This window comes from Cynocephalus volans, chromosome 6 (genome assembly GCF_027409185.1).
Source record: "Cynocephalus volans isolate mCynVol1 chromosome 6, mCynVol1.pri, whole genome shotgun sequence".
Classification (NCBI taxonomy): Eukaryota; Metazoa; Chordata; class Mammalia; order Dermoptera; family Cynocephalidae; genus Cynocephalus; species Cynocephalus volans.
The window spans coordinates 29431474-29457067 of record NC_084465.1 but is presented as its reverse complement, the minus strand read 5'-3'; positions in this window follow the sequence as shown (position 1 = coordinate 29457067).

Sequence of the window (25594 nt, the reverse complement as noted above, 5' to 3'; positions counted from 1 at the left end):
AACTTTGCATCATTAGAAACCAGGCAAAGAAGAGCAGATGTAACTCAAAGTAAAAAAAAGATGAAAATCGTAAAGATTAGGCAGAGGTAAAGGTAATACAGAACAGAAAAATAATACAGAAAATCCACAAAGCCAAAAGTTGGTCTATAAATAGGTTTTTAAAAAATGACAATTATTTAGCTAAACCAATTAAGGAATAAAAACTAAAATTATTAAAATTAGGAATGAAAGTGGGAATATTACTAGCAACTCCAGTGAAATTAAAAGGATAATAAAAATAATATAAACAGCTGAATGATAAAAAATTAGGTAAATTAGGTGAAGTGGATAAATTTCTGAAATACATGAACTACTAAAACTGAACAAAGAAGAAATTTTAAAAAAACTGAATAGATCTGTAACAAGTAAAGAGATAAGGTCAATAATCTAAAAATCTTCCAGAAAGAAATATACAGGTCTATATGGCTTTACTTCTCTATTCACCAAAACTTTAAAGATGAATTAACACTAATCCTTCTCAAACTCTTTCAAAAAATGAAAGAGTAAGTAACACTCCTAACAAAATACTAGCAAGATGAATTCAGCTGAATATTAAAAGGTTATGCACCATGATCAAGTGAGATTTATCCCAGGAATGCAAGGATGATTCCACACATGATAGTCAACCAATGTAAAAAATTCTTAATAGCATAAAGGGAAAAAAAGACAATCACCTCAATGAACACAGAAAAAGGTTTTGACAAAATCTAACGTAAGTTCATGATAAAAACACTCAACAAATTAGGAATAGTAGATACCTTCCTTAATGTGATAAAGGACATCTATGAAAAATTCACAGCTAACATCATAATTAATGTTGAAATATCAGAAGTGTTCTCCTTAAGATGAGAAACAACCAAGATGTCTGTTCTTACCACTCACATTCAACAATGTGCTAGAAGTTCTAGCCAGGACAATTAGACAAGAAAAAGAAAGACAGATATTCAGATTGGAAAAGAAAAACAAACTATTCTATTTACAGATATCATTCTTATGTGAAATATATTCTAAAAAAATTCACAAAAGCAAATGTATACTTAATGAACAAGTTCTTCAAAATTACAGGATACGAGGTCAATATAGACAATCATTTGCATTTCCATATACTATCTATGAACAACCCAAAAGTGAAATTGAAAAAATAATTTTATTTATAATAGTATCAAAAAAGATCAAAATACTTAAGAGTAAATTTAACCAAGGAAGTGCAAAACTTATACACTAAAAACTATAAAACATTGTTGAAGTAAATGAAAGCCCTAAATAAATGGAAAGACATGTTAATGGAACAGAATACTTAATATTGGTAAGATGACAATATTCCTCAAATCGATCTACAGATTCAATGCAATTCATATGAAAATTGTATTATGTCATTTTTTGTTTGCAAAAAGGCACAAGCTGATTCTAAAATCAGGAGGAAATAACAAGAAATCCAAAATATCTTGAAATAAAAGAACAAAGTTGGAGGACTCACATTTCCCAATTTCAAACTAATACAATATTATGGTAATCAGAACACTGAAGTGCTGACATAAATAAAGATGCATAGATCAATGAAGTAGAATTGAGATGTCAGAAATAAACCCATATATCTATGTTCAGGTGATTTTAAGCAAAAGTGCTAAGACTATTAAATGGGGGGAAAGAATGGTCTTGTTAACAAATGGTATTAGGACAACTAAATATCTATGTCCAAAATAACAAATTTCTACCCCTACCTCAAACTGTACACAAAAATTAACACATAATGAAGGGAAGACTTAAATATAAAAGCTAAAATTATAAAATGCTGAGCAGGAAACATAAAGTACATCTTCATGAATTTGGATTAGTCAACACAGTTTTTATAACTATGATACCAAAATTTTGTTAAATGGATTAACAAAATATGGTATATCCATACAGTGGAATATTATTCATCTATGAAAAGGAAAAAAGGGAGCACTGATACATACTACACTGTGATTTACCTTAAAAAATTATGCTGAGTAAAATAAACTAGACATAAAAGGCCACATATTGTAGGATTCTTATTATGGATTGAATCGCGTCCCCCCCAGACGTTTAATATGGTGGAGGCTTGGTCCCCACTATGACCAGGTTAAGAGGGTGCGAAATCCTATTATGGTAATTGAGAAATGGGGCCTTGAAGAGGTGATTAGATTATAGGACCATGCCATAGTGAATGGATTAATAATGGTAGTCAGGGATGTGGTCCATAGGGCTTCAAACGAAAAGCACATGAAGAGTCTCTGTCTCTCTGCTCTGCCATTTTTTGCCATGTGAGACCATTGCATTGCTACAAAGCCACCACCAAAGAAAACCATCACAAGATGTGTTCCCTAGACTTTGGACTTCCCAGTCTCTGAAACTATAAGCAATACATTTCATTTTCTTATAAATTATCCAGTTCCAGGTGTTTGATTATTAGCAACAGAAATGGAGTATTACAATTCCATTTATGTGAAATGTACAAAATAGACATCCATAGAGACAGAAAGTAGATTAATCATTGCCAGGAAATGGAATGAGTGATTGATCAGAAGGCTCAGGGTTTTTTGTGGGGTTGTTGGAAGGGTTCTAGAATTAGACAGTGGTGATGGCCACACAAATTGGGAATATACTAAAATATAAATTGTACACTTAACTTTTTTTTTAATAAAAAGTCCTATCTATCTTATTAAAATCCCAAATCTCCTAAAATGAATTCTCACGGTCTCCCAATATCTTTGGAAGATATACCTCTTTAGAAATATACTGTTATAATGAAAGATGTTCCTTTATATGCTGGCCCATTAAGTCCTGTCACTGCAAATATACTTAATCAACTGTCTGGAGTAAGACAACCCTATGACAGTCTCTGTGAGGATAGGAAAATGAAGATATGCCTAGCCACAGACACATAGTCAAGGAAAAAAACAGAGACAAAATCAAAGTGGTGCAGAAAGGTTTTATAGTAGAAGGAGCATTTTGAAGGACCTTGAAATTTGAGTGAAATGTTAGTCTGAAATAAGGAGGGTAGGACATGTAAAGTGGAAGCAACAGCATGAACAAACATGGAAGAATGACACAGTGTGACTATATCATATGGCAGATACAAAGAATATACACTGAGAAGAAGTAGACTAGGTGCAGCTTCTCAGAATGGATTACGGATTAATGTGAAAAGGATGAACTCAAATTTGGATTTAGTTGTTTATTATCATTATTATTATTACTATCATAATATTATCTTAAACAGGGAACACAGAATACCTTAACAGTAGTTCTGTTTCCCTTTTAGAATGTCAGTCTTGTGTCTTAGGTATGGTGGGGGATGACACTTAGCTGCTAAACAAGTGGTGCTGGGACAACTGGACATCCATGTGCACAGGAATGAAACTAGACATACACCTCTCACCATATACTAAAATCAACTCAAAATGGATGAAAAACTTAAGTATAAGACCTGAAACTGTAAAATTACTAAAGGAAAATATAGGTGAAACACTTCAGGAACTAGGTCTGGGCACAGACTTTATGAGCATAAGCCCAAAAGCACAAGCGGCAAAAGAAAAAATAAACAAATGGGATTATATTAAAGTAAAAAGCTTCTGCCCAGCAAAGGAAACAATCAACAGAGTGAAAAGACAACCTACGGAGTGGGAGAAAAATTTTCCTAACTAGGCATCTGACAAGGGATTAATATCCATAATATACAAGGAACTCAAGCAATTACACAGTAAAAAAAAAACAAATAACCCAATTAAAAAATTGTCAAAGGTGCTGAATAGACATTTTTCAAAGGAAGACACACAAATGGCCAACAGATACATGAAAAACTGCTCAACATGAGTAGTCATCAGGGAAATACAAATTAAAACTACATTGAGATATCACCTCACCCCAGTTAGACTGGCTATAATCAAAAAGATGGTAAATAACAAATGCTGGCGAGGGTGTGGAGAGAGGGGAACAAACCTACACTGTTGGCAGGACTGTAAATTAGTACAACCACTATGGAAAACAGTATGGAGTTTTCTCAAAGAACTACAGATAGATCTTCCATATGATCCAGCAATCCCTCTTTTGGGTATAAACCCAGAGGAATGGAAATCATCATGTCAAAAGGATACCTGCACTCCCATGTTCATTGCAGCTCTGTTTACAATAGCCAAGACATGGAATCAACCTAAATGTCCATTGATGGATGATTAGATAAGGAAACTGTGGTATATATACACCATGGAATATTACTCTGCCATAAAAAAGAATGAAATTCTCCCATTTGTAACAACATGGATGAGCCTGGAGAAACTTATGTTGAGTGAAATAAGCAAAGCACAGAGGGATGAATACTGCATGTGCTCACTCATAAGTGGGAGTTAAAAGAGAAAGAAGGAAGGAAAGAAAGGCCACAGTGGAGCGTTGGACTTGCAGAGAGAGAGAACATACTTTGGTATACAAAGTGGAGTGGGGAAGTAAGGGGGAGGGGGAGAGAGGTTTGGGATAATTGGGTGGGGGACATGGGGCACAAACGCAAATTGTGTTAATGGGCATGCTGCCAGTATGGATCTGGCCTTCACATCTTGGTCAGGAGTGGTGACAATCAGCTTTGTATCTCATGAATATTCATAACCAATTAAAAAAAGAAAACTAGGATCTTTTTGGATTCTTACTTTTTTGCTGTATTCTGTTACTTTGATAATTAGGATTCTCATCAGTTTTCAGGAGGAATGAATTCAATTATACTCTCAATAGGAAAATTTACAGACAGCTGGGCTTTCTTACCTCATGCTTAACTCAACATTGACAAGACCATATTCTATTCTATGGAAAAAGGAAATTCAGTGCTTGGCATCACTTGTTTCCTTTCTGCACTCCCCAGCTGTCCAACCTTCCAGAAAAATTTTTCCCTTCAAAATCAGAGTGAAATCAAATGACTGAATATCTTGAAAGTTACCCTAAGTAGTTCATTTCCTTACATAATGAAATTTAAGAAGCCTGAAGAAGATGGAAGTGATATGATTCTACATGTGGATAATAATAATAATTTTGCAATGTGAAAGGCTAGATTATAAGACAACATGGGACACAGACAGGAATCCATTGCATGGTCAACTTGAGCATGACAAAAGTATGAATTAAGAGACTGACAGAGTAAATGTAAAGGAGAAAGAGAAAGTAAAAGTAGAAGATATTACACAGGTAAGTTTAGTAAGTGATAGATGTGGGGACAACAAAGATAAAGCAATAAAGTTTACAAACCAGTGTATTGCGATTAAGGGTAAGGCTACTATATGAAAAAGAGATGACAGGAGCAAAGGCAGATGTCAGGAAGACAACAATTTTGATTCTAAGTATTCTCAATTTGAGATATCAATGGGACATCCTTTTATAGATATGCAGCTAGCAGTTGTTAGTTGGAGTCTGTTCAGAAAATGAATTAGAAACGTGATTTCAAATTTAAGATATATCAGTACAGAAGCAACACTTAATTTTGACAGTGTATTAGGACTTTTAGGAAAAGAATTAAGTAAAAAAAAAAAAAGTGTCTTTCTTGATTCTATTTTTAAACCACATTATATGCCTACATCTCTCTGACTTTCCCTAATAGCACAGTTCCTTCTTCAATGTCATATTTACTGCCACCTCTCTCTGTCTCTCTCATTCTCTCTCTCTCTCTCTTACTGAAAAACTGCTTTAAATTGCCATTAATTCCATCACTGATCATTCTGTCTGGAACCCACACCAAACAAGCTTTTTTTTTCCCCAACAATTAATCAAAATTCTTCTTGCCAAGATCATTAACAACTGCATGTTGCCAAATCCAAAGGTAAAATTTAAGTGTTCATCTTTCTTGACCTTGTTGAAGCACTTGATATAGTTCACTCATAAATTTTCTCTGCTTGGCCTCTGGGAGGGATACTTCATTGTTTCCTTCCTATTTCACTGACCTCCCTTTTTCACTAGGCTTCACTGGAATTTTTTTCCTCTTTCCAGCCAGTACTCACTTTTGAGACCTCATCTCTCTTCCTCACTCTTTATCAACTCTCAATTTCTGGTTATTCCATCCAGACCTATAACTTTAAATATCACTTGTAAACTGATAGCTCCCATTTTTACTATTACTGGCCCCAATTTTTCTATGACTCAAGACTAGATGTTTATTTAACATCCTATTTAATATTTCCACCTGTCTGTATAACAAAGTCAAATATATCTGAAATCATATTTTTTATTCTCCCCCATTGTACACACACAATCTATCCTGTTTCTGGCTCGGTGTCTCTATTTGAAAGATGTCACCAACATTTACCCAACTGCTGAGGTCAAAAACATCGGAATCATTGCTCGTTGCCTCTTTTTTCATGTTCTCCATCTACACCATTGAAGTCCTTCAGCTATACATTCAAATTATATTTCCAAATATGATCTTCTTGCCACATTTGTTGCACCTATCCTAGTCTAGGTCATCATGATAACCCGAATTACTGATATATCATATTCTACGTGGTTTCCCAGCTTCTATTCTTGCCACATTTACTACACACACACACACACACACACACACACACACACACACACACACACACACGCCCCACCCACAGAGTTGACTCTCTACATAATAGACAAAAAGCCCTTGTAAAACATCCCTTCTGATGACCATGCCTCTGCAAAACTGCAGAAAGTCTTTCCATAAGATTTAGCATAAAAGCAGAGAACTTACTATTGGCATCAAGGCCCTATATTTTCCAAATCTAATTTTCAATCACTCCCTCCCACCACCATACTAGCTTTACAAAAAGGAGGGTGTACATTCTTATTTTAAGCCTTTGTTTGTCCTGTTGCCTAAAAGTATCTTTTCCTAGACATTCACACTGCTCACTCCTGTGCTTAATTCAGGTCCCAGAGCAGATTATGGCACCAGAAAAAGCCCTCCTATATATCTGCCCCCCCCCCATTATTCTTCATCAGAACACTTATCAATACCCAATGCTTTATTACGGATTATTTTTTCTGTCTTTCAGTCTTCAAACACCATGAGGGCAGAGAATTTCTTGTGTAGATCAACACTTTATCACTAATATCCAATATCATGTCTGCTACAGAGAGGACACTCAAGTATTGTTTGAAGAAATGAATGAACAAGAGAGGATTATCAATAGTGTGAATTAACATAAAAAATAAAATGAAAAGAGGCCCCTTTGATTGACAGGAGGAGTTTGAAGACTTCAGAGAGGGCAATGATGTAACAGGGAAAGAAATTAAGAGAAATTAAAGGTGTTTTTGTGGACATCTTCTCAGAGTACTTGGAGAAGGAGTTTATAATTTGAGAACGTTAAGTAAACTATTGAAAATAGGATAAAAGATAAGTTGAGAAAAATAAATTTAGTAATTTGTTTAATTTAATTTATTTAAATTTATAATTAATATGTGTCTTGGCATACTGGAATATTCCATCTGTAACAACAGTTTATTAAAACTTGAAGTAAATAAACATCATCTTGAATATTTCACATCCATGGCAATCCAATTTTCCAAGAGACTATTATTGTAAGCCTCTCTTCAGTTTAAGTTTGGATACCAATCCATGATAGAAAGCTAAAGGTGTTAGGTTCTTAGCAACATCTTACATAGGAATCCTTGTCGTTAAAGTACCAAAGAGACATTGAACTTATTGTTTTTCTTTAATGAAAGGAAATAATTAGTCACCAATGAAAACTGACTCCATGGAAACATCTCATTCACCTCAGGAAATTAGTAAATTAGTTGCACAGGAAGATTAGTACACATGAGAAGGGCACAGATTATTGGCAACCTATAAACTGTACTAATGTGAATGAGTAAATGTATTCTGACTTACACCTAAGTGCATTTTGACATTACAATGAATCATGAACCTTTCTTGCTGTCATGCAAAATGAGCTTTTTCATATTTTGCAGTTTTACCCATTCTAAATAAACTTCAATACCTTTGTTGCTGCTAGAGGGAGTGGTCACTGAGTTCATAAATATCCATCCTGGGAGGCAAAAATCATAATGGTATGAGGAAAAGAGCCAGTTATTTGTTACAGCAACATGAATCTCCATATATATATCCTTCCTCCACCAAACACACACACACACACACACACACACCAACCACTAATGTTAGCAAGGTAAGTTTTAAGTGCTATAATTACATTGAGGTAAACAAATACTGTCTTAAAAAATCGTTTATCAATGAATGTTTCAAATGGATTCCAAAAGCATGTGATAACTTTGCCTTGGTTGTGCTCCTTACAAAAAAATCATCATGATTTAGTAGTGTTTCTTTGAGCCTTTGATTTTCTCTACCATCAACTGCTTGGATCTGGAACACTGGAAATGTAGGTATATCTAAGGTAACTTGGTCAGCTGAAAGGCATTTTAATTTGCTTTTAAGAAAAGATTATTGATGCACTATTTTTGTATCTGTTCATCAAACAAATCATGGTTTGTTTGTTTTTTATCAGATACTTCAGATCACATTATTAAAAGATATGCTAAAGCACAAACTTGTCATTTTCAAACAGGGGAAGCAAATAACGTTGTAATTCAATCCAGCTTGATAGGTTTTTAGATCAAAGACTGGTTCTTGGCAATTTTCATAATTAAGAAAATATCTGAGGCTTGCAATACTTAATTTGAATTCAACATGGACAACTTTCTCCCAGTGCATGTAGAAATGTGTCACTTACTTTTAGATGAATAAACATGACTTTAGTAACTTAGTTCTTGCATTAAAGAAGACATGCTGATTATTCTTTTTAAAATTGCTTGTATTTCAGTAAGTTCAGTTGGTTGGATCACGGTGTGCTTGAGAATCAGGCACCAGTTAGTTTCTCTTTGCTTCACAGTCATAGACAACATGCCTAGCTCTGGCTTGTTTGTACAAATAATTACCACTGATCCCCAGAAGGCAAAAACTTTACTTCCTTTAGTGCAAACTAACTTCTATGAAAGGGAAGAAGAGCAAGGTTTGTTATGGAAATCTTTTTATGTCCCTAACCTAGATAAAGTTCTCCTATTGCCTGGTCATGTTTACATGTTTGGTTTTCATGTTGGATGGAAATGGGACTTTCACTGAGAGAACCCTGTGAAATGCTGCACTGGGACAGAATTTTTTCTCTCCCTTATGTGTTCTTTAATTATAATGAATATTTTGGAGTTAGGCTGCAAAAATCCATGCCCCAATTCCCATTTTCTCTAACTGGAAAATATAGTACCAACAATTTCCTGAGATTCTGTTTTCCAGACCGATTTTTATCTCCTTTGATAAGACTTCTAAATGCCAAACGGACATGCACAGTGTGAAGAATCCTCCAAAGTAATTCTTATTGGACATTTAGTACCCAGTGACTTAAGCTAATAGAAGAAAGTAATCTGTAATTAATGCACCTATGATCAATACATTCATGTTTATTTTTTTTAAATCAAGGCAATAGAATATGACCTCAAAAAGATAGTTTGTGATACTGTGTTAAAATAATTAACTAATAAGGGGGAAACAGCAGTTTTTGATGAGTTTCAGTTTAGGATTAGAGAGTGTCTTAGTCTGTTTTCTGTCACTTATAACTAAAACTGGGTAATTTATAAAAAAACAAAGTTGTGGAGGCTGAGAAGTCTATGGTTGAGGACACATCTGGTGAGGGCCTTCCTCCTGGAGGGGATTCTGCAGAGTACTGAAACAGCATGAGGCATCACGTGATGAGGGGGCAAGAGCATGGTCACATGCTCTCTTCCTCTCTTTATAAAGCCACCAGTCTACTCCCATGATAAACCATTAATCCATCATCCCATTAATCCATGAGTGAATTCATCCACTTATGAGAGTATAGCCCTCATGATACAATCACCTCTTAAAGGCCCCACTTTTCAAAATACTATAATTGAATTTCCCACCATCTTAATACTGTTACAATAAGCATTGTTTCAACATGGTATTTGGAGGAGACATTCAAACCACAACAAGGAGGGAATGAAGAAGTTGAAAAAATAGCAAGGTTAGGAAGGTGAGGAAATCTGGGAAGAGCAAGGCTGAAGTGCCACATAGTTTGTGCATCTCCCAAAAACCTTTTGTAAAAACAGAGTAATTAAGCAGCAAAACCCCAAAACCCAGTGTACAACGTTTACAGTTAACTAGGTGACACAATATCCTCTATGAACTCCAAAATACAAATGAGAAAGAAGAAACCACCAACAGTCACATGACATGCATCACATTAGCATCTGTGTGGAAGGAACAGGAGGAAGCAGTGGTATGTGTGGGATCTAAGAACAGGAGAACCCCATATTCCCAACAAACCTGCACTGGAAAGCACATCAGGCCAAACTAAGAATAGCAGGTTAAACTGGAAGGGTTTGGAAAAGTCCAATATTTAGTATGCAAGGGGGGCTCCCTGCAGAGTGTGAAAGATGGAATAATTAGATCCTGTGAACTCTCTAATGTGACCAGCCAAGCTCCCTTCCTCAGCAGGGCTGCACACCAGTGGGAAGCTTTTGGTAATATGATTGCAGTTAAGCAGAGTGGGGACAATAGACAGGAAGGAAGAGAAGACCCAGATTACAAGTAGAGAAGGGAAAGTCTCAGAGAGGCAGGAAATCTCAGAAAGCTATTCTAAGCAATGCCTTTCTCTAAAAGTTTAGAAAAACTAGTTTTTCACAAAAGATGAGCAACAAAAAAGACTGAAGTCAAATCACATATAAAATTATAAGAAAAACCAAAATAAGAAATTCACCTGCAGGGCCGAGCCCGTGGCGCACTTGGTAGAGTGCTGCGCTGGCAGCGCGGCGACGCTCCCGCCGTGGGTTCGGATCCTGTATAGGACTGGCTGAGTGCCGGTCACGAAAAAAACGACCAAAAAAAAAAAAAAAAAAAAAAAAGAAATTCACCTGCAAAACAAATTAAAACAATAACTTAACATTTTCAAAATGGGCAGAAAGATATTAATAACTAACACAAAATGTAAGATAATCACATAAATCAAAGTTAGAAAACTTGGAAATAAGATAACAGTGTTCCACTTCCCTCTGTGTAACTGAGATGGAGAAAAAAGAAGGAAGGGATGCCTCTCGCTTGAAAGTTCCAGAAGATTAACTACTTCGGGGCTTCTCACTGCTCAGAAGAGATGGGCTTTGAGAAATCCTTTGCTGCTCTGTCCCCCAGGGGAAGTGGGATGACAAATCCGCGGGGGGAAAAGCAACATAACAGAACTCAGGTTCTACGAAAAAAAAGAAGGAAAATATTCAGAAATAAATAATTGATTAGAAAGAATACAAGACCAAATGAACACAATAGATAATGACCTTAGAGAAATAGCAAGCGACAAAATTTGAAAAATTAAAATGAAATAAATATATAAAAATGTTTCGAGAGAAAACAACATGTATTGAAAATAGATTAAATGGGGAAAAGATTTAATTTATGGATAATAGGCATTCCTGAAGAAGCAAGAGAAAAGAAAAAATATATATTAAATATTATAATTAAAGAAAACTTCTTTGAAGTTAAAAAAAAAAAAGGCTTAAAACTACACATTCTCTGCATACCAGAGATTATTGATCAGGAATAGCTAGTACCCACACATAATTTACCAAAATTACTGGATTTTAGAGAAAGGACCAAAAAAATATTTTAAGAATCTGGGCCAAAAGAGTGAAGCATTAGAGAAAGAAAATTAGATCATGCAGTAGAGTGCAAAAATAGCCCAATAATTCTTGTTCCCATATCCCACTTTGAGGTAATCCTCTCACACACTGAGCCTGGACTTGGCTATGAGACTTGCTTTGGCTAATGAGACAAAAGCAAATGTGACTCCTGCATAGACTTACTAAATACCTGCACACTGAGACTTTCCATCTCTTGCTGCTCTTTGGAACACTGAAACCACTATGATGAAATTGGAGCAAATTGACTGGATGATGATAGACATGTGGCTCAATTATCCCTATCACCCCAATGGACAGCTAGTGCCAATGGCCAGACACATGAATGAGGCTCCCACTGGCTCAATATAAAACAATTTGAATTCCAGTAAGGACAACAGCAGCAATGAATTGAAACATATCAAACATGTTTTGTCATTGAATTATTAATACTGCAAAAAAGAAAAAAGAATTGATTGGTTACTTTCAGAATATGACTGGGAACAAATTTATTATTATGAAAAGTAGGAAATAAAAGGAAAGAATAAAACATTGATCTCCCTTACCAATACTATTGGGTACTGATGTGGATTGAATTGTGTCCCCCAAGATTTATGTATTAGAAGCTTGATCCTCACTGTGGCTGTTAAGAGGGTGGGAAATCCTATTATAGTAATTGAAAAGTGGGGCCTTGAAGAGCTGATTAGATTCTGAGGACCATTAATAAATGGATTAATAATGGTGGTCATGCACATGGTTCTGAGGGCTTTAAAAGGAGAGCATGTGAGAACTTTTCTCTGCTCCACCATTTTCACAATGTGATACCCTGCCTTGCTGAAATCACCACCAAAGGCCTTCACCAGATGTGTTCCCCTGGACTTTGAACTTTCCAGCCTCCAAAACTGTAAGCAATAAATTTCATTTTCTTATAAATTACCCAGTTCCAGGTAATCTTGTTCTCAGCAACAAAAACAGACTAATACAGGCACCAAAAATAATAATTGGGGGACAGCCTCTATTTATTGAATCATCTCAGCCAATACATGAAAAATAAATCACAGCAATAGAATATCACCATTTCACAACTCTCATCAAATTACTGGATCCAGTCATAGCATTCACAGCTGCTAATATCACAAAAAGAACAACCGAACAGCTCTTGCTTCCTAATAAAAGAACACAATAAAATGTGTAGTGTTGCCAAAGGGACTGAGCCTAAGCCTAATCAAACCTCTGCTTCAGCTGCCAAATTGTGGGAAATACAGAGGACTGAGAATTATTTGAAACAGAGTTTAAATGGTACTAGTTCTTCAATGAATAAATTATAATGGAAAGTAAAAAAATAGAAGGCAAAACTATAGAGTAACAGTGACTTAAGAGACACATCTAAAATTCACCAAAAAAATAATAAATAAACTAAAAATGGTCTAGATTAAATATAGAATCTAGGTATGTACACTTGAGAATGCATCATTAGTGACTTACCTTGTTGAGGAAATTGAGTACATGCTATTTGCAAGGCTCTGTTCTAGTCACTAGAATATGTAAGTGATAAAGCTATAAAGAAATGCCAAAAGGTGATTAGTATAAAAGGTTAAAAAGTGGTTATTTTTGTGGGAGGCATGTAATTCCAACAGTAAGGAGTACACATCAGGCCTTTGGGGGTCTGAGAATAGATCTGTGCCTTATGATAATTCACTAAGTTTATTATTTGTTTATTCTGTATATTTTTCTATATCTGTATATATTTACACTTTAAAAGTTAAAAAAAAAAAAAAAGAAACTCAATAGATAGGAAAAAGTAATTCTGTGGTCAGGCCCAGAAATAAAGCAGAAAACTGCCATTTTTATTTCTTTGACCTTTCTGTCCTAGGTGACATGTTCCCAACGTAGGGCTATGAAACTGAGCTCTCATATCCAGACTGATTATCTGCTTTTGTTTTCCTGCTATATCTCTAGTGACCAAACAGAAACTGGCACATAGTAGGGTCTTGTTTTAGTCCGTTTTGTGTTGCTATAACAGAAATACCTGAGACTGGGTAATTCATAAAGAAAAGAGGTTTATTTGGCTTACGATTCTGGGACAGCTGCATCTGGCATGGGCCCCAGGCTGCTTCTACTCATGGCGGAAAGTGGCAGGCAGCCAGTGGGTACAAGCAGATCATATGGTGAGAAGAAGCCAGAGAGAGGAAGCAAGAGAGAGAGAGAGGAGGTGCCAGGGTATTTTTAAGCAACGAGCTCTCATGGGAACTAATAGAGCGAGAACTCATTCAATCGCCCCTCCTCGAGGGAGAGCATTAATCCATTCATGAGGGATCCGCCCCCATGACTCAATCAGTTTCCAACACTGCCGCACTGGGGATCAAATTTCCACATGAGTTTTGGAGGGGACAACACATCCAAACTCCATCAAATCTCAACAAATATTTGTTGAATGAATTAATGTCCAGGTTCAAAGTTTTTACAGCTCTTAAACTTTTTAAATCTAAAAAGAGATACTATTTTAATACCAGCTGAGGAAAAACTTTTCTTTGCAAGATTTAAGCCGGTCTTGTAATTTGAACTCTTCATCATAAGAAGATGTCCTTTAAGATATTTTCATGAATGTGCAGTTCCTATTTTGCTGATAAGTTAACAGATAATCTTTATTATATTACCTTTGTTTACATAGGTTAAAAAGGACTAAATCATTGCCTTTGTAAAATTTAGAAGCACCAAAGGAATGTTTCTGATTCAAAGCTAAACAACTTATAGCTGAAATTCTGGCCAATACACACAACATGGGATCACTAAACATCATCAAACTAAGGATTAATGATAATCTAATTACTTAATCTTTAAAAATTGAAAAGGTTTGTTTATTTTAATTTTTACCATGGGAAGATTCAGAGTCAAATCATTATTTTTTTTTATCAATTTCCAATATCATTTCATATCTAAAACTTATACACGGATATGAGTTTTCTTATCCAGGTGGCATTAGGATTATAGCCACTATTTCTAGGTTATTAAAAGTAAATAAAAACAAAAGCAATATACACTGATAAACATTAACTTTTTTCTTTTATATTCCCACCCTGAAGCCTAGACCCAAAATAAAATGTTAAGAGGTTTCAGCTGAAGTATATACACTCCTTAATAACCTTGACCATATTTAAAGTTGTAATTCCCCCCACTCCCTGAAATAATAGAACAAAGGCAGGAATGAAAATTAAATGGAGGAAAAAAATCAAAGTAAATGTCAGAAAGCATCTTTTTATAAAAGATTAGAAATACTTAACAAAAAAAAATGGGGATTAAAAAAACAAAACTAATAGTCAAGGTTGTTAGAAACCACTAGAGCTATTCAAAAAATAATTATAGCAGATAGCATCCTGAGGGGACAAGGGGATCTACACACCAAAGAGAATAAAAACCTACAGGTTGAGTGATCATCATGTATTAAGCCTGTCCTTATTCTTCCAAAAGTTCATGTGTATTTGATTATTGCCTACTATGTCACTCCACAAATCAGGTAAATAAATTTTGTTTTCTACAGTGAAAAGTACACAGCATAGGAGCATAATTAAAGCATTCATAAAAAGCCTTAAAATGGCTTTGATGACTTATAGTTGCTGAAAGGCCAGAAAGGGGTGTGGATGAGACTATCATTTCTTTGAGTTGTTGCTACCCTTTGATCTTTTTAATTTTAAGTGAACATTCTCTTGCAATTGATCTCCATCCTGTGTCATAAAGATGATAGGTTCACAAAATGACAAAAATGGGAAGAATCATTTAAGTTCCCCCAGATAACTGATCCATTTAGTAGGTTTCAGCTACCTACACAAGGTTATGCAACTTGGGAGGTAGAAAGCTGCTCCTCATACCCCCAGATAACTAACCTATGTTTGGAATCTACTAGAATCTCAATTTTTCTGATGTTTAAGAGACATAACTCTAGTAGCAATGCAATTTGTGTCCAAATGTACCGCAGGGGAATATTGTAACTTCTGACTGATGGCATTTAGAGATTGTACACAATTTTTGTCACAATTTAGTAACTATGAGCAACATTGCATTAGATATATTAGACCTCTCCCTAGTAATTTCTTCCTGGATTATTTGTTTATGTTCAAAACAAATGTGAGCAGATTCTATTTTGAAAATTATTAATGTGTTTTTTTATTGCATTTCTTTTTGACTGTCACCTAAGGCATCCATCTTTCTGGGGCTTCATTAGGTTTCCCTAAGAATGCTTACAGTAAGAAATGAAGTAATATTTTGCTTGGGGTATTCAAAACAGGATTTGGCAGTGAGACAATGGCCCTGCAAACAAGGCCCTTTTCTTGAGAGAATATTTTCTAGTTCCTTTTATTGTATTCTATATATTAAGAGCTAAGTCTGGAGGACTCAGTTTACAGAGTTCTCCAGTAACTTCTTCATGGATGGGGCCATGAAGTCACAAGGCCTGCTGATCAAACAGGAGAGGAAGCTAAAGGGTAGATAAAAGGCAGGGAAAAAAGGATAAAACAGCCTATCATTTCTCTGGCCTTCAGGCACAGTACAGAGGGGTGTAAAGAGGCAGATGTGAGGGTATAGGCTTATCACACATGCCTGGCTTTGGCTTGGACAGGGAGAGGTAACAATTAAGTAACTGAGAAGAAAGGAGGACTTTTGACTCCACTCCCCATTTGGAACGCTGTCCTCCTCAACCTGGGACCGGAGATTCAGGTTTAGGTTTAAGATGTAATAAGTTCTATCTCTGTCTTCCTTGCCCTTCTACAGCTAAGACTCAGGTCAGGCAAACACCCTACAGCTGATTCTATTGTGATCCAACAGCATGGGGTAAGTATTTTAAGAAGGTTTCCCAGTTCCTTTTATTGCACTCAGTACGTTAAGGGCTAGGTCTAGAGGACTCAGTCTCTGAGCTTCAGTTTCTATATTGGTAAAATAAAAATACTGGATAAAATCTTTCTTAATATCCCCTGCAACTTCAAAACTCTGATGATGGGGCCGAGCCCGTGGCGCACTCGGGAGAGTGCGGTGCTGGGAGCGCGGCAACGCTCCCGCCGCGGGTTCGGATCCTATATAGGAATGGCCGGTGCACTCACTGGCTGAGTGCCGGTCACGAAAAAGATGAAAAAAAAAAAAAAAACTCTGATGATAGAAATACTTAAAAAACAAAAATTCTGAGTTTGTGATTCAAAAAGATGTTTCTGATAAACCTATATATTTCTTTTGTTTTCTCCTGTTACTTATCTTTTAACAAACAATGGAAGTTAGCTGGATATATTGAGCCACAGTTTCATTTTGTAGGAAAGAAAGGATTTATGAAAGTTATAGAATCACAATTTATATCATTAAAGACAAAAACATTTCTTCAAGAATCTTATAAAGTACAAAAATAGTGATGAGTCAACAAATCACATAGTGTATCCTACAGTGTATTCTATAAACAGAATCTGAGCAAAAATTAAACAGATTAAGAAAAATGTTATAAATGTGCATATCTAAACATATTTATGTCTTACTATCAGGAGTCGTTTCCCTCTATAATTTATAAATTCTTTCCATTTTGGGGAAAATTTATCTCACAAGAGCTTTCTGAGCATAGGAAAAAAAAACTGATTTGGTTTCTATGATTTTTTAATATTACTCTTTTCATTTCCATGAGAACACAGAAAAAGGGAAAAATTCAAATACTTTATATGTAGAGTTATTTTTTCCCAGTGTAATACATTGTCTTAGCTAGAGCAGCAAACTTCTTTTTTCTTAAATTCCTGAACAATTTAATTATCATAGTCTACTTCCTATTCTATGTAAAATTAATATATTTCATCAAAATCTATAGGGTTCCTCTGTAAATAATTTAATGTTATGTAAGTACATGACTAATTATCATCACACCAACAAAGGACTTTTTTGATGGCTTCTCCCATGAACTTGAGGAACAAGGTTAAACCCTGCCTCTACCATGAAGGTATAACTCCCTTCTAATAACTTCATTTGTCCTTCTCCTGGTCCTTGGACTTTCAAGGAGGAGAAAAAGGAATAGCTTTCCTGGGGTGCAGTTTCTGACTCATACCAACTTAAAATAGCACTGTTGTACACCAATTGTCCTGGTCACAGCAAACATTGATAGAGATATACTTAACTGAAAGAACTGAAGACTAATTAAGATAAAAGTATAGACAAAGTAAATGAAAATTTTATGGAGGAGACAAATTGAGATTTAAACAAAAAAATCAAGGTTACGATCTATGGGTGTTTATCATCAAATTTACTTATACTAATAAGATGAAGGAAGGAAAAAATTAGACAATTGAAATGATATGTATTTTACAGGAAAAATCACACCACAAGGACAATTTTTGGATGACCATCAATAAAGACAGCACATATGGTAGAAAACCTTTAGAAATAAAATACTTATCTTAGGGAAGACAAACTAATTAAGTCAAGGAAAAGCATTCACACAAGCAGAACAAAATAGCACATTCAATTATTGAATGATTAAGAACAATTACAGACAAAAATACTTGCTGTTGAGGAAAACAAAAATATTTCCCCCATTTTATCCAGTTTGACTGGCTTCATTAATCTAATTCATTGGATTGATTAATCACTTAGCTTTGTTTTTATCAGCACAGCCTGGATGTCCTAAGGCATTGAGCCCTGTGTGGTATGCTTTAGTTTCATCATCTTCAAACTGAATCTTTTAATCAATTTATCACAGAATACTTATTGATTTTGCTCCATGTGGCTGTGTCTTAAAAATAATGTTATTTGTGCTTAAAATGTATTTTTCACACGAATCAGTATATCAAAACTCAACATGGTTATTTATTTTTCAAAAAAGTATAGCTCAATAAACAATGACATGTTTATTAAGCATCAACTAACTATACACTAGCTCTTTATTTGTTTAAGTAATGGCCTTTTTCAGAAACCAACAGATTAGTTCAATTTAAATAATTTGCTTAACCAGATATTTTTTTATAACCCATCTTCAACTTTTCCAGATTTTAGGGATCATCCTTCATTAATGCCTAAATGGTTTCTGTCATATTTTGTCAGAGGAAGCCAAGTCTTTGCCCCTTCTAATTTTCGAGAAATCCCAATAAATGCATTGTGTTTCTGTAGCCTGCTGGTCACTTATCCCTCTCTTCTCTGATAGTCCTCTGTTCTACTGTCAAGTCTGGTTCTCATACTGCCTCTCTTCCATCCTAAAGGACAACATAAATTCTTCTCTTATTTGTCCAGTGAAATTCTCTACCTGGCTATACCTTTAGAAAAAATTCACCAAAATCTTGGGGATAATAGAAAGGTAAAGAAATGGAAAAAACGTAGGTTAAGGAGAATAAATGGATACTCTCAGTCATGTACCTCTACAGGTTCTCCTACTAGAGGAAGGTGGCTCTCAAGCCCCCGGCTACTGTCATTTCAGGAGGCCAGTTCACCCACTACATAGGAGTGACTCCCTCTCTCAGACTCCCTTCTCTAAAGTCAAGACCCTCATCCTTTCTTAAGTTCCTACATCATTGTCTTTATTTCCCTGAAAGTAAACCATCTCAAAGACGTAAATTTATCTAAAAGAAAACAAACTTTTTATTATTATGAACTATCATTTGTCTTCTCATTACCTCCAAATACTTTTTTCCAGAGTAGGATATTGGCCTTTATATTAGAAAATACATTTTTAAAAAATCTATGAAGCCCATTCCTCTCTTCCTCAAAGATAAGGTGCAATCTGTTCTCAAAATTGAGTGTAAAATGATGTTTTCTAGAGAACATGGAAAAATTGGCAACTCTAATGCTTTTTTTCCTCTACAATAATTTAGGCTACAATAACTAGTTGAATCCTAGCATACTCTACAGCTACAGCTGTACTAGTCACTAGAACTCTCTAGTTACAAGTAGAGTACTCTTACTACATTAGTATTATTTACTAGCTAGGTATGTCTAGTTATTTCTACAATTAAGAGTTGTGTAAATGACATTAGCAGAAAATTTATAAACCAATTTGCAGGTGGAGCCCAGTGATATGTCTGAGTTTATGGATGTTTTGATAGTGTCTTTTCTTAGCCCCACACCTCTGAAATAGAATACATAGGATATGTAAATTGGTTTTAGTTGAATGTTGGTTGAATATAGAGTTATTATTCAGATTACCTATTATCTAACTGAATCTCACCTTAAAACACCATTTGAGAATTATGCAGAGTACCCTAATTATTTTTTTTAAAGAATCAAAAACATCCCTATACATATAAGGCATTCAATTGTTTATTTAATCTTCTTACCCATCCTCCCCCCAAAAGAAATTATCCACAAATTTCCCTGTGAGACTGAGAAGTGCAATTCTTCTAAAACCTTAGATTCTTTTAGAAAAGACACAAAAGTATTGTCTTTTTCCCTGAAAATAGCACCCATTCCACACAATATTAAATTTTCCAATTTAGATGAAAATGAAGTATAGATTATTCAATGACAAAAGGCAGAATTTAATTGGGTTATAATCCTAAATTTGGAAATACTGTTTGGTTGGAAGTTCTTTTACAATTAGAATAGAATATGAGGGCCAAGCTCTCAAAACTCCTGAATGAAATACCCATGATTTCTGAGAGCCCTGAATAGGTCAGGTGCAAAGATAATAGGACAGTATTTATAAAATACTTGCTTTCTGTATCATGATTATTAGAAATTTCTTTTGAATCAGATTGGGAAAATGAAGACTAAGGTATTGTACAATGAACAATTGTACAAAGAACAATTTATTTTAAAAATAAAGAGTTAAAAATATTTACTTATTTACAGAACAAATATGTGCTTTCTAAATACCCAGTTATTTGTTTTAGTTGATTCTCACCTTTAAACCAGTTTATGTTTAAACATAGCCCAAGTCCAGCTTTTCTTCTCCATCAATCTGTTGTAAATTTATGATGGATTTACAGTTTTTCTCTCTATGGCTAGTTCTTTCATCTCCTCAAACCTAAATTTTCCTGGAAAATAACTATCCAATCCTGCCCAAACCATGTGCCATGATAAATAGTTTATTATTCTATATAAGACATGCTGAGATTATAGTGAGCTTGATGACAGGGAGCAAGCCTGTACCTACACCATTCCTTTTCTTCATGTACACATTTATTTATCTGTTCAACAAAAGTTTAATGAATGTGAGTGATTGTACTGTTGGGCTTATTTTCTTCACTCAGAAAATAAACATGAAAAGAACAAGACTATATCTGCTAGATGGGGGTCATTATTCACCAAGCAATATTTACTGGCCTAAACGTTAAAAATTTTTATGTATTATTAAGACACAGAACATTGACATTTTATCATTAAAGTTGCTAACTAGTTAATAGGACAAATTAAATCCTTTCTCTTTCATATTTCTAGGAATGATTATGGTCTTTGTGTATTTGGCCATAACTAAAATAGGTTAAAAAATAGACAGATATGACTATTAGGTAGCTGTACTCTGTTACAGCAGGTGAAAAATTCAATATTTAATTGGGATTATCAACCTGTCTTTGCTGTGAAGACATCATACTAACCTGTTAATTCAAATGGCTCACATCTTCTGTGATCTTTAGGCTTTCTAATGAAAAATCTCTATTAGGTCAAAAATCCATCCAGAATTATGCTGGAAATAGGGGTGAAGTAAAATGTCCTGTATGTGGACTATATGACACGCACCTAAAAGGCATTTAAGACAATAATGTAAAAATCTTCATTTGGGAGTCATACCTAATTTTAATTGGAAGGCTGAAATGTGAGACAATTAAAGAGATGAAATCTGTTCTGCATAAAATGTTGAGAATCGTGAACCAGGGACATTTTCCATGAAGGAAGACAATGCTGAGAGTGTCAGTGAGATGAGGGTACTTCAGGAAGCTTTCCAGGGGCAACAGCACCCACTGAAACCAGCCACCTTGTATCAAAAGCTGAACACCAAGGATTTTATCTTAAATGCCACCATGTTGATATGATAGTCTTTTGAATGAGGTCAATTTTCTAAGTTACCGTCCTATAAAGAAAAAAGCATGGCATACCAATTATAAAGTGATAAAATACTAAGTGTGTAAAGTTAAATGTATGAAAGAGGATGCTCTGCAATCCAGGTGCAGCATCAAATATAAAGTCACTTAGTTATCAAAAACATTGTCATAGCCTAGAGCCAGATAATTGCTCAGCCCCAAGAGGAGTTGGGTTTCCATAGTGTGAATAAGAATCCATGAACTCATGAAATTAAATCGTCACATCCCATATTACATTCTAATGTTAAAGAGAGAAGAAAACATAGTGACCGAATTCAATATGGTCTTCAATGCCATAAACATTTCAATGGTGTAATTTTCATATGTTTAGACGAGATAAAGGCTGCTGACACCATGAATAGATGTAAAGCACACCAGCTGGTACCCCCAATAAACAAATAAACAAGCTGTAAACCTGTATCTTACTTCTGGCTATTTGATTCACATAGCCTTGACATTAAATGCTAAATATATTTATATAATTTGTTAATATATTTATATAGTTTTCTGTATACCAGATATAATTATATTTGATTAATGTGCTCTTATATATTACCTTAACAAGTATATATATATATATATATTTGTTTTAAGTAGATCTATTAGGATTAAGTTTGTGAGATATACAAATCCAAGATACATGTGGCATTATCAAAATGTATATATGCAAGACCACTTGTAAACAAAGGCACTCTAGAGCTCCCAGGGCGGCTGCACAGCTATCAGGGACGTACGCTCTTTCTCTTTTGTCACTCTGTTATTCTCTAAAGGCAGTTTTCACCCTCTAGAAGAAGAAAGCAGCTCTATCTCTAACCTTTGCCTATGGATTTTGCTTTTTTGGTTAATTTTTCCTCTTGTTTTTGTTTTGCCTTTGAAATGAATTTCTATTTTATTAACAATAGCATCTGTACACAATTGAAGACATTAGTATTACAAGTATTTGTGTGCTCGTGGAATTTATTTAATTGCGCATTTAACTTTTTCTAACACTTTTTAGTAACTCCATGACCAAGAATGTTTTATTTAAATTTTTAATTTTGAGGGGCCAAGCCCGTGGCGCACTCGGTAGAGTGCTGCGCTGGGAGCGCCGCGACGCTCCCGCCGCGGGTTCGGATCCTATATAGGAATGACCGGTGCACTCACTGGCTGAGTGCCGGTCACGAAAAAACGACAAAAAAAAAAAAAAATTAATTTTGAAATAATTATAGACTCACACTCTCAAGAACTTGTAAAATAGTACAAGATCTTGAGTACCCATCACTCAGCTCCTCCCAGTGGTGACACTTTACTTAACTACAGAACATTATCAAGTCCAGGAAATTAACTGGAACAGTACAGTTATCTAGACCACAGACTTTACTGTTTTCATCATTTTTGCATGCACTCAGTTTTTGCTATGCATTAATTTTTTGTATCTCTTTGTTATTAATTCCATGACAATTATCACATACATAGATTTGTATGACCATCATTATTATAAATATACAGAATTGTTCCTTCACTACAAAGTGCTTTCCTCATGTTGCTTCTGTATATTTACTCCCTACCTACTCTTTTCCAGTTCCTGGTAAGCACTAATATGTTCTCTACCTCCATAATTTTTCCATTTAAAGAATGCTATATAAATGGGATAATATAGTATGTAATCTTTTGAGACCGGATATTTTTCCCTAAACATAATGCCCTTAAGATTGAACCAAGGTGACACGTGTAACAATAGTCGATCCCTTTTTATTGCCAAATAGTATACCATTGTCTGAATGTGCCAATTTAACTATTTACATGGAAGAATGTTTGGGTCATTTCCAGTTTTTGTCTATTACAAATAAAGCTTCTGTGAATACATATGTACAGATTTTTATATAAACATAATTTTTTATTTCTCTAGGATAAATGCCCAAGAGTGCAAGTGCTGGGTCATATAGTAATAATATGATTAACTTTGAAAGAAATTGCCAGACTAATTTTCTGAGTGACTGTACCATTTACATTTCCAGCAGAAATGTATCATAGATCCAGTGTCTTCACAACCTCACCACACTTAACATTATCAATATTTTTTATTTGAGCTATGATAATAGGTATGTTTGATAGCTCGTGGTGGGTTTAATTTGTATATCTTAATGGCTAATGTTGTTGAACATCTTTCCCTGTATTTATTTGTCACCTGTATATATTCTCTGATGTTATGTCTTTGAAGTATTTTGCCCATTTTCTAATTGGATTGTTTGCTCTCTTACTGTTGAATTTAGAGAGTTCTTTATATGTTCTGGATATGAATATCATGTCTGATATGTGATTTGCAAATGTTTTCTCTAAGTCGGTGGATTATCTTTTCATTTTCTTAATACAGTCTTTAACAGAGAAAAAGTACTTAATTCTGATGGAGTTCAATAATTGAGTTTTTCTCTTATGAATCATGACTGGTGTCATATCTAACAATTTGTTGCCTAACACTATGTCATGAATATTTTCTTCTATGTATATATTTTAAAGTTTTTATAATTTTACATTTTGCATTTATATCTATGATCCATTTTGAGTTAATTGTTGTGCAAAGTACAGGGTTTAGGTCCATGTTCACTTTTTTTTAGAAAATTGATGCTAATTGTTCCAACACCATTGGTTAAAAAAGATTCTCTTCCATTGAATTGATTTCGCTCTTTTGTCAGAAATAAGCTGGGTATATTTGAGCACTTCTGCTTTTAAGCAGTAGGAAGGTGAAAAGGAGAGGAGAGGGTTCATGGTCATACCACCTACATGGGAAAAAGGAAATAGGGACTTTATTATAGGTGGGCATGTGTCCAGCTAAAAATTGGGTTGTCTATGACTATATAAGAGAATAATGAATATTCAGAGACAATTAAGTCTCTCCTAGAGTAGCTACCATTTCAAAAAAAAAAAAAAAAAACCATGATTCAGCAATTTGACAGATTTTCCTTTCCATCAAGGTCTGGCAGAGAAATGACATGGCTAACATCTCTGGGTGCTGAAGGTCCCCAAGTCTTTTCTGACTGTCTTACTATGCAAGCTTTAATATTTAATGCCAACCCTTTGTCTCCCTATCATCTTAATTAAATGCTGACTGCAATATTCTAGACTTGAGCCTGATAAACCACCCTTGATTTCTTTTAGGTGGCCCTGCAGATTTACTTATAGTTCATGATCTATTTTTGACTCAATTCTGGTCAATTTTAGGTTATGTATTAACTAACAACTCATCCCTAAACTTCTATATTTTTGGATCTTATCTTGATTCAAATAAAACATGATAAAGCTACTCAAATAGAAGAGCACAATGTCTTTCCCAGAACATTGAATGTTACAGGGGAGAAATGAATGATAGAGTCAGAAAATGGAGCTGGATTGGTTCTCAGAGTAAGTACACATTTACATCGACCTCAGGCCAAAGCTATTAGGGCAGTTGAGAGAATAGAGACTTCTCCTATCTCATCTTTATTTGTAGTGGTTTTGTATCACTTGATATCTAAATGTTGCCCAGTGGATCCCTGACATGTTTCACTCAGGTGAGAAACAATGAAACATTATTAGAAAATTTGCCCTGTTTAATCATATGCTGAGCCCTTTCTAGTTTCAGGAGAGGATTAGGCTGGTCAGCATCCAGTTGACTTGGCATCAAGTTGCAGCTGGAATGAGAGCTTGGCTAGAACAGGGAATGAATGTCATTAAAAGATGCATCTGATTGTCTGAATCCTCTGTGCGAGAAATTGGCATTCCTATTATTTTATTCTGTTTTTTCCTTCTAAAAGTGTTAAATTTTGTAAATGTGAACTAAGTTTTCACATAAGTGACATAGAGAGAGGTAGATTGACACTTAGAATTCTCAAGGGTGCCCTGGAAAGATAATTGTAGCTCTT